This window comes from Ovis aries, chromosome 22, assembly GCF_016772045.2.
Source record: "Ovis aries strain OAR_USU_Benz2616 breed Rambouillet chromosome 22, ARS-UI_Ramb_v3.0, whole genome shotgun sequence".
Classification (NCBI taxonomy): Eukaryota; Metazoa; Chordata; class Mammalia; order Artiodactyla; family Bovidae; genus Ovis; species Ovis aries.
In genome coordinates, this window is record NC_056075.1 from 30,941,846 (window position 1) to 30,952,943 (window position 11,098).

Consider the following 11,098-nt stretch of genomic DNA (forward strand, 5'->3'; position numbering starts at 1 on the left):
ACCCTGATATGCTCCCTGCCCTAGTCAACAGCCTCGCCCCATAAAGTGCAAACTATCACTCAAGACCCTTCATGGACTGGCCACACCTTTATCTCCCTGCCAGCCTATAATCACCCTCTTTCTGCTCTCCACCTTCATCATCTTTTATCTGTACCCCTCCTAGCATACTTATCACTTTCCACTGCATATTATACTTGTTTTTATGGGTCTTATCACTCCTACTGGTCTAGTCTATGAAGCCCTTAAGGGCAGGGCCTATGCTTATCTTTGTACCCTGAGTTCTTAAAACGGTACAGGATGTTGTGGGGTGCTCAGTAAAAATTGTTGAATTAAACCAAACACTCTCCTCGATGGCTGAGCTCAGCTTGAGAGACACAGCAATGCTTCAAATTTCCCAGTGTCCCAGCAGGAAGGACACCTCCCACCTAGCTTGGTGGAGAGCATTTTAGACAAAAATCTCAAGGCCCAATCCTTCCCTTGCATTTAATTTCTAAAATTTAACAAGTTTATTTTCATTAATTTTGGCTATGCCATTGGGCATGTGGGATCATAGTTCCCCAACCAGGGATCGAACCCAAGCCTTGTGCATTGGAAGTCTTAACCCGCTGGACCACCAGAGAAGTCCCTCTCTTGCATTTTAGAGATCCAAGTACTGGGCTAGGGATGTTGGATAGTTTTCATTTCATTTATAGCTGAGAGAGCTGAGGTTCAGCCAGCAGAAGCCAATTTCTCAAAGTGAGACAGCTAGAGGGAGGCAGATTTGGGATTTACACCTGGGTCTGCCTGACTCCAAAATCTATTTTCTGTTGTGAATAGGGCCCCAGCCTCAGCACCCCCAAACACCCAGATGTCCTGCTGCTTTCCCAGAAATGGGCTCTGGCTGACCAAGGCCAGGGAGGGTGTAAGCACTGAGGCAGGCAGTATGTGGCTCCAGTCCAGCCTGAGCTCTGTGGCTGGAGAAGCTGTTTATGAACTTTGCCTGTCCCAGGCCTGGCAGCCCAGCCACTCCAGATGGGTCTTTTCACAGAAGACCCGACAGGCAGGTACTAGAACATCACACAGAGCCTTTGTCCCGAGGGTGCAGTGTTTCCCAGTGAGAAGTTTGCATTGGCTGTGCTGATGGGAAAAGGGGAAATAGAGGCTCTGCTGCCTGCAGGGCTCTGCTCCAAGAAGGCAAAGCCTGAGGCTCCCGAGAGGGAGGAGGGCAGAGGGGTACAGAGGGAGCTGGGGCCAACAGGAACCCAAATAGAAACTTGGGAGAGAAACAGCCTGGGTGGTATCAGGGCTGTGGAGAAGGAACTCCTAGAGGGCTCCAGCTGGGTTTTGTGTTGCCAGGCTGCACTGGGCAGTGGGAACAGCTCAGGCTGACCGGTCCTTAGGTTCAAATCTTGCCTCTTACTGCTTGGAAGGCCTTGGACTATTTTTTAAATCTTTCTGAGCCTCAATTTTCTTATCTGCTGTGTGAAGGGATAATAGAAGTATTTTGCTGGCTGTGGTGAGGACTGACATCATCAAGTATGCTCAGGCACCCGTGGTAAAGGCTATGAAGTTTTGTAAGCATTCCCTCAGTGCCCAGGTTTATGAACTAATGAAAGGATAGAGCTGTGGAGAACACCTGGGTAGTGGTGTCAAATGACTGTTGACCGAGAAAAGGAAAATGGAATCACCATGAGTAGACCCACATTTAGAGGAACTCTGCCCCAGAAACAGCTGGGTAGGGGAAGAAGAAAATCTGTTTCCAATTAGGGAGCAGCCAACAGAAGAGCTATAAAGTTTAGAGTTGTTGATTCATGAAGGTTTTAAACTTGGCAGGAGTATGTGTGTGGTGTGTGATGTGTATGTGTGTGGTTTGTTTACATGGTGTGTATAGGTGTGTGTGGTGTGTATATGTGTGTAGTGTATATAGTATATGTACATGGTGTGTATAGGTATCTGTGGTGTATATGTGTGTAGTGCATATAGGGAGGAGGGCATGGCGACTCTCTCCAGTATTCTTGCCTAGAGAATCCCCATGGACAGAGGAGCCTGGCAGGCTACAGTCCATGGGGTCGCAATGAGTCGGACGCAACTGAATGACTAGCACAGTGCATATAGTATGTGTACATGGTATGTACAGGTGCGTGTGGTATGTATGTATGTAGTACGTGTATGCTGTGTGTAGTACATGTGTAACCTCTGCAGTAAAATTTCACCTTCTTACTGAAGACCTTGTCCTTCACCTTTAATAGTGCTTAACAGATGAAGGAAGGAAACATATTTATTACATAAAGGCTTAATCCTTTAGCATATATTTTTGGATTAAGTCTCCAAAAGCGTCCCAGATAAGGAAGATGAGGCTCAGAGAGGCCTCCTGTCTAAGGTCAGCCATCAGTAGTGGCAGAGGCCAGCTCTAGACCCCGATCGGCCTGACCACAGTAGGTGTTATCAACCTGACTCCTGAAAGAGGCAGGGTGTTGTTGTATGGGCTGGTCTTCAGGCAGCTTTCATGTGGTGTGTCACTTGAACACCTATGCTCTGCTCTGGCTCGCAGACCCACAAACTTCCTGCGAGCACTTCAATACTCAGGTTTTATTTTTGTCGGCTCTTCCTCTGCACCATGCTCTCCCCAGTGAAGCCAACTCATTGAGAGCAGAAATAGCTCAGGGGCTGTTGGGCCCAGCCCCTGCGCTGAGGCAGAAACATCACCCCTGGCTCAGCCCATCGGGTCAGCACGTTCCCGGGACAGCTGGAGTGTTCTTCTGCACGTTCTGCCCGCATCCAGCTCTCCCGGGAGAGCTCCGGTTTCCTGCAGCTCCTGGAAGCCCCTCCAATCGCCACAGTTCCCCTCCTTGGCACGTTTTCAGCACAGCCAGGCTTCAGCTGCGAGTTCTGAAAGCAGCTTGTTGCCGTTTATTCTCCCAGAAACTTCCTGCAGACCCAGAGAGTGACAGGCAGACATCTGCTGGGTCAGACCAGGAAGTGAAACTCCCACCGGCAGCCTCAGACTGGCTCTCATACAGAAAATCGAAACTGTATTAGTTCCAGACGTTTATTGACAATCCCCTATTCTGTGCCTGATGCAGGAGCAGGGTTTAGGACTCTCAGGAGCTCACAGACTACTGGGGAGCCAATGAGAAAACAAAAAGCTGAGCCTGGGAGACCAGCATGAGACCAGAAAGGCTTATTGTGGGAATGATGGAGAAAGAAACACTTCACTCTGCCCTGACCTGGGCAAAACTTCTCATGTTTTATCCAAGTCAGAAAGATCAGTCAGAATTCAATAAGTACTAGTAATATTAACAGCAACCACAGTGTTATTATTAATTAGGTATTTACAATATATCAGGCATCCTGCTGAGTACTTTACAAACAGTTTTGAACAGAAGCCTAATGCAATAGATACTGTATGATTCAGGTGACCTTATAGGTGAGGAAACTGAGGATCAGAGATGAGTAACTTGCTCAAAACTAGAAAACACAAGAGCTAGTATTTGAACCTAGTTCTGTTAATTCCAAAACCTAAGCTGTTATACTTTATAATACATCCAAAAATTACTGGAGTATAAAATATAAAATACATGGCTTCCCAGTGGTGCTAGTGGTAAAGAGCCCACTTGCCAATGCAGGAGACATAAGAGACATGGGTTTAGTCCCTGGATCAGGAAGATGCCCTGGAGGAAGGCATGGTAACCCACTCTAGTTTCTTGCCTGGAGAATCCCATGGATAGAGGAGCCTGGCAGGTTGCGGTCCATAGGGTCGCAAAGAGTTGGACACAACTGAAGTGACTTAATTAACATGCATGCATGTGGACACATAAGCAGTTATGGGGCTTCTCAGGTGGCTCAATGGTAAAAAAAAAAATCTGCCTGCAATGTAGGAGACCTGGGTTCAGTCCCTGGGTCGGGAATATTCCCTGGAGAAGGAAATGGCAACCCATTCCAGTATTCTTGCCTGGAAAATCCCATGGACCGTGGAGCTTGACAGGCTACAGTTGCCTGTGGAGTTGCAAAAGAGTTAGAAATGACTTGGCAACTAAACAACAACAACAACAAAACTGGTATATGCTGAAAAACCTTGTCCTATCCTGGACCCAGTATATCTCATCTCCCCTTAGTCCTTATAGATGTAAACAGTTATATTCATCTCTGGTATATCCTTTCTTTACATAAATACAAACAAGTCAATAAATATTCTTATTTGTTCCTCTTTGTTGTAAGATAAAGTGGCATACATTAACATTGATCTGTACCTAATGCAGTCTTAGAGAATTTTCCACTGGAGTATATAGAGACTGTCCCTGTTCTTTTATATAGCTGTATAGTTCTCCATTTGTTGATCCCAGCCTTTTAAAGACAAGGCAGTGTGTTCTCAAGTGGGAAGATGTGGGTATGCTTTGCTAAATTGTTTAAATTTCACGGGGCACCAAGGAGCAAAAGGGTGTTGAGAGAGATTTAAGATTCTCTATCTGAGGCAAGAAGATGCGCATAGCACAGCCTGCCTGAACATGTGGCCCCACCTGGATAAAAGGATACATATGCTGCCATGGTGGTGGCTGGGGAAAGCCCTTCTGTGGAACAAGTTCCAACGTATTTCTGGCCCTGTTCCCTGCAGCCTGGGGCTCCTGCTTTTTATGACATCTTCCCTATGTTATGCCTGCAAAAGTTTTATAGAACTTCCTGTGCCTCGGATGCAGAAGACACACGTAGTCTTAATGCGTCACCTTGGGCTAATTCTCCACTGATTGTGCAAGAGTCCAAGACCTTCACAGGTAGTACTTAGTGTTCCCAGGCCTCTAGTACTCCATGGGAAAGCTTGCCATCAGGTTGTTAAACACCTTTGAAAGGGAGCTGGAGTCAGCACTCCTTTTCTCTAAGATAGGGGATTCTCCCAGAGGATAATAATGCCTATGGGAATAACTTTGGTCCTTTGAAAAGAGCATTTGCTTTTAAGGTCATGCTTAGTAAAATCCTTGGTGGCTTCAAAGAGGTTGTGCAGTTTCCAAAACAGCAGCCCCATCAAACACACACAGTCTCCTGTCTGTTGCCTTTGTGTTTACTAAGGTGTAGGGCTTTGAGCTTTCCCCATGCACTCATCACAGTGATAAAGCTGCCCCTACTTGGCAGTGTGGTTCCATCCTGTCTAGTGCTTAGAAATTTACTTTCTCTCTTCAAAGGATTCTTAAGAGACTGTGGCTTATAGGGTAGCAGGTACTACTGAATAGTCTCCTGGATGAAATATGCATAATTGTAGAAAATAGCTATATGCAGAAACCAAGATATCATACTGTATAGATCATAGCTCAGGAAAGAATCTGGGAGACCTTTTAAGCTCTACACCTTTAGAGCTCTCAAGTGGCCCCATCCAGTGAGTAGCAGATCTAGGACTGTAATCCAGGCTTCCAGCCTTCTATCTCAGATCCCATGCTACCATGTCACTGCTTTCCAGGGTATATTTCATAAAATCTGAATAGATATTATGTAAAAAAAAAAAAGAGTGCCATGGTCAAGCAAGGTCAGCAAACATCGGGCTGAAGAAAATGAAATGAGCTTACTTCTGCTAGGATTTTTCAGAATCTTTAGAAAACCATTGCTTATAGTGATCCTACAACAGGGCAGATGATCAGGAGTTTTCTCCAAGTTACTTCATCCTAGAATGCTTTTGTGTTGGAACATATGTGGAACATATTTTGAGAGACAACACCTACTGCTTCCTCTCTTGAATAATTTCAAGAGTTCTTAAAAGATAAATTCATGGATATGGGAGCTATGGCCTTTGTTTAGGAGGCTCAGGGTTTTTTTTTTAATATTTATTTTTAATTTATTGATGATTGCTTTGCAATATTGGTTTGATTTCTGTTTATATATATGACTTATCGAGGTCAACAAAATGAAGGGTACTGTCATATCTGACTGGAGTGACTATTAGGATGTCCTAAAATGTCATTCCAGCTCTTTTTAGGACAACTGTTATCTCCAGAACCACCATGATTTTGACTTGTTTCCCTGTTGTGGTTACTTCGAAGGCACTTGGATTCTGCACCTGGTTTGACATACCAAGGAGAGGCCAGAGGTATTTCTTGGTGGAGCATCCACTCTGAAGATGAGCCTAAAAGTAATAGTATGCTGTGTTCCAGAAGTTCTTGATCTTTTCTGGGACATGACTCTTTAGGGGGTCTTATTATGAATGAAATTACAGACCCCTTGGGTCAGAAAATACATATTCATCATAAAATTTGCATATATTTTGACATATTTGTGCACCCTTTGAGGCTTATCAATAAATCACTGACCTAGATTTGTTGCCCTCAAAGAGAGCTTTCTAGAAACAAAACACACACCATGAACGCACATATACACAAAACAAGAAACGGTGGTCAGATTTTAAGTGGCTCTGTCAGGAGTTATTTTTCTTTCTTTCTTTGGAGTTCTTGGTTCTTAGAGGGTGCCTTGTTTCCTGCTAGTCCCTGTTGGCATGCTGGCTTTGTCAGTTGTGCTGGAGGGCTGCCAATCACGTTGTGTTAAATGCAGAATTGGGGGATTTCCTGGAGCTGCTTTAAAATGTCAGTCCTTGTTTTTCATTCTGAAACTGCCCTTTCTGGAAAGAAAGAAAGAAAGGAGAAAGGGAAGAAGGAAGAAAGAGAAGGAGAGAGGGGGAGGGATGGAAGAAGGATGGAGGGAAGGAAGGAAGTGAGGGATGGAGGAATGGAGGAAGAGTGAGGGCACTGCATAGACCCACATGGGGAAAGGGAGCCAGCTCATAGAGGAGGAGGGATGGGGTTGCTCTCTATAACATGCCTGGAGCCAGAGCTCTTCCTCTTTCCAGGCCTCAGTTCTCTCATCTGTATTCTGAGCAAGTTGGCCTCACTAGGCCATCTCCCAGGATCTTCATCTGTCTCTGACCTTCCATGGGGTTAACTTCACTTTATCATAAACATTTCATAATAAAAAGCAGTATACCTCTTGGCTCACCCCCCATTCTTTTCTTATTTTCCATTACTTTCTTTTTACCTTCCAAATAGAAGTTTGATTATTAACTTCCTTTCTTCATTAACTTCCTTTTCTTGGTATGTTTCCCTCTGTCCAGCACTGACCTCTTCAGCCTGCTCTCCACCCCCTCAAGCCTTTCCTGGTTGTGTTTCTCTGTAGATCAGGCTCTCATAATCATAACCCACGATCGCTCCTCTTATTTCCTAGCACACAATGCACATCATTTCCAAGTCAGACTCCTTGGGCCTGCTTTGGGTGGCAAGCAGCAACTGTGCAGATACAGACTAGCGGGGTACGTAATGGCAGTTTACATGTACTCAGAGCTTACTGGAGAAGAGATGAACTCCAAAAAGTGCAGAGCTTAGCCGAGGACCCAATGCTCCAGAAGAATGAAAAAAAAAAGCTCCAGAGACACAACTGAAGAACTTCTTCTTTACTCTGACCCAACACAATGAATTTGATGCAGGGTGCGGCAGTTTGTAGAAAGCACTGGAAGCACTGGGCTGAATGGTACCATAATTGCATAATTCTGAGGAGCCGGAGTTTTCATGAGTTTACAACTCAGGCCAGGTGTAGGAGATGTGTTACAATTTATGGGCTCTTTGGGAAAAATGATCTGCTGGAGTTCCTTGACCCTAATTTTGCTTATTTCTAAATCCTCAGGTAGCAGGGGTGATCTGGTGGGGGTAGGGGAAGAACGCAATGACGAACGCACCAAGAACACCCCTCAAAACTTGAAATGGGGAAGTAAAACCTCATTAGCCTTCTTGGTACACACTATTTTTAACGACTTCATCTACTTCTTCGTGCCATGCTTCACATGACCTATACTGTTTACTCTAGGAAACAGATTCTTGAAAATGCCCCCAAGAACAGCTTCTGAACATCATCCAAAGCCTCCCAGGCCCTATGTTAGTACCCTCTTTCCTCACTTCCAGAAAGCCCACATCTTCAAAACGGATTCATATGAAGCTCTGGGAACCAGACATGCGTTCATGTATTTAACTTATATCCATGAGACTCAGAGTTGAGTGGCAGAGATAATGCAGGCCAGGACCGAATGCCAAAAGGTCTGGACTCTTCCTGTCAACATGTTCCCTGCCTGTGCAAGGTCGAGACCCTAGGACTTCATTTGCACTCTGGCTCTGCCACTAACTAGGTGTGTTGATTTGAACAACTCACTTAACTTCTCTGGTTCTCTGTTTCTCCATTTGCAAAACAAAGGGTTTGGATTAGAGATCCCCCAATTTCTTTTCAGGATAAAATATGAATTCCCGTGGTTACCAGTGATCTAATCAAGTCTCATTTTCCTCATCTGTAAAGCAGAGAGAGTGACACGTGCTTGTGGACTTCACAGGGAGGGGGTGAGAGTGCTCGGTAAGTGTTAAATGTCAGCTACTGTCATCATTAGGATTCTTTTTGCAGCTCTCTCTTTCTTCAGAGAACGTTTTTCATGTCTTTTACCATTTGTGCTAAAGAACAACTCAGTGCCTTACAGGAATTCCTGGAATTCAGTTTTTGGTTTGACTGAATAGGAGGCAAGATGTCAGTTCAAGCAGATAAAGTTGTTGTGAGTGACAGTAGTGTCTGAAAGTTCTTTGGAAGGAAGTGGGCAAAGGCCTCCCGTAGTGCCCAAAGAGGGGTGGCTTCTTCTTGATCTCATTTACTGGCATGAACACTGCTTACTAAGAAACTTGTGTTCTCAAATGGGGCTTTGCCCAGTGAATAAAAAGGCCTTAGAGTGTTCTACAGGCAATAGCAGTAATCTGAGGTGCTTATCTTTTGCCTAGCATCTGTACCTTTCTAAGTAATTTATCCACATTAACTCATTAGCACTCCAAACCCTACACTGGCTTTGGAATGGAGGGAGGTGATATTATCTGAGTGTTGCATTCAGAGAAAGCCCTGGGTTGAGAATGATAGTACCTCTGTTCAAATCTGGTAGTAATCTCCCCTGCCACCACAGCAAACCCTCTCATCACTTGTCCCCTCAACTACCAGAGTCCCAGAGGTGCCATCTTAGTGCCTTGCCCAGTATCATGGGGTATCAGAAGCAAAATAGCTCTTTCAAGAGTCCCTGCAGGGCCAACTCCTTTACAGTGCAAGAAATCGAGACATTTCATCAGCCCAGAGGGGAAGTGAAACAACCAAAGCAACGCAGCTAGCTATGGACACAGTCAATAACTTGTCTTAAGAGGCAAAAACTAGAAACCACCCTCATCCCACCCCCATACACCTTAACAAAGTAAACACTCTTTGTGCCTCTCTAGGTATCAACTGGGAGAAGGCAATAGCACCCCACTCCAGTACTCTTGCCTGGAAAATCCCATGGATGGAGGAGCCTGGTAGGCTGCAGTCCATGGGGTTGCTAAGAGTCAGATAAGACTGAGCGACTTCACTTTCACTTTTCACCTTCATGCATTGGAGAAGGACATGGCAACCCACTCCAGTGTTCTTGCCTGGAGAATCCCAGGGACAGGGGAGCCTGGTGGGCTGCCATCTATGGGGTCACACAGAGTTGGACACAACTGAAGCGACTTAGCAGCAGCAGCAGCAGCAGCAGGTATCAACTAGTGCTTAAACATGAAGGGTCTGGGGAAGACAAAGTACATAATGTCTAACTGACCACACAGCCCAGAGTTTCTGCGGCCACCTCTGAAGAGTTATCTCATCCCCAGCGGTAGCAGTGACCCTTCATCTCTTAAGCTCCTGCAATGGGTCATTCTTAAGAGAAATGAAAGTTGTAATTCCATCATTCTGGAGAGAATGAATTACAGGGAAGGGCTCTCTCTCCTTGTCTCTCATTCAGCAGCCAAGTTAACAGAGCCCCTAGGAACAGGGCTTTAGGAAATGGAAAAGTCAGTTTGTGAGCAATTATAACGTAAAATGAAAAGGTACATAGCGGTCCAAGAACTTGGGCAGCTCTACGTTTCAGATATCACCTACCCTAATGTAGGTGCCTTTTGCCAAGAACACACCTGGATCAGCTCTGTGCTTTTCATAGAATTAGCACACAGTAAATATCTGAGGATTGATTTGGCAGTGCTTGGTTGGTGCTTTTTCATTTTTCAGCTTATTCTTCTGTTTTTTTAATTCTTTTAAAGTGTTTAGTAAAGACATAAGCAGCCAGTGTTCAAAACAGCTGGGAGGAATGTTGATGATAGAGGCTGTCATCTGTATATTTCCAACTGGTTTCTAACACTGATTCTGTTACTTTTGTTCTGGGTTTAAGTCAGTCAGAAAAATGTTACTGAACTTCCTACCCTAGCCCCTCAAGATTCTCAAGGGACGTAGGCTTCTGAAAGATACAGAGGAGAGTTGGTGCAACAAACAAAACAAAAAACCCAAAACCAGTTTTAGCTTTATTTAAGCAATTGATTTTCAAGTCAACTTAATTATGTAATAATCCCTCCTCCGTTAAAAAAAAAAATCCATTAAAGTTCCACAAAATTCAGGCTCTTTGGAAAATATCCTGGGAACTCGTAACTGAGGCCAATTTCCGAACTTTATTGGTGAAAAAACAGAGGTTCTGAGAGGGGCTGAAGTTCTTACATGTAGCTAGTGAGGAGAGCTAGGACTAGAACCCTACTTCCTGACTGCCTGGTCCAAACTGATCAATCACATCCAACAACAGAGCATTCCCTAACATGGGTCCTGGGATGCCAGGCATCATGGGTAGCCTTTGAGATAATAGGTAAAAAGAATGCGAACATTTTACAACAGGTCCTTTTAAGGGTAATTTGCTTGAAGATAGAGGTTGTTTTAGATGCTTTTAAAGATAGGTATCATATCCTACTCTTTCGTTATTTCAGTTCTTGGGGTGCTTCCCTATTGCAGCCTGTGTGTGCCATAGGTTATATGTTAAAAGAAGAAATGAAAGAATCTGCAAGAGTCAAAAAAAGAGAAACTGAGCAGAAAGAGCAGGATGGATGAAAGAAAAGAGCCAGCAGTCAATGCTCAGTGGAGGACAGAGGTGCTCTGTCAGAGAAGGGAATGGAGACAGTTGCAGGTGATGGGACAAAACAACAAAATGAAATTGACTTTTGATCATGAAGCTTTGCTTTTAAAGTGACTTGTAAAGCTAATTCAGAGCCTGGCCATGCCAGGAGGTGAGCATGAGCACCAACTGCTG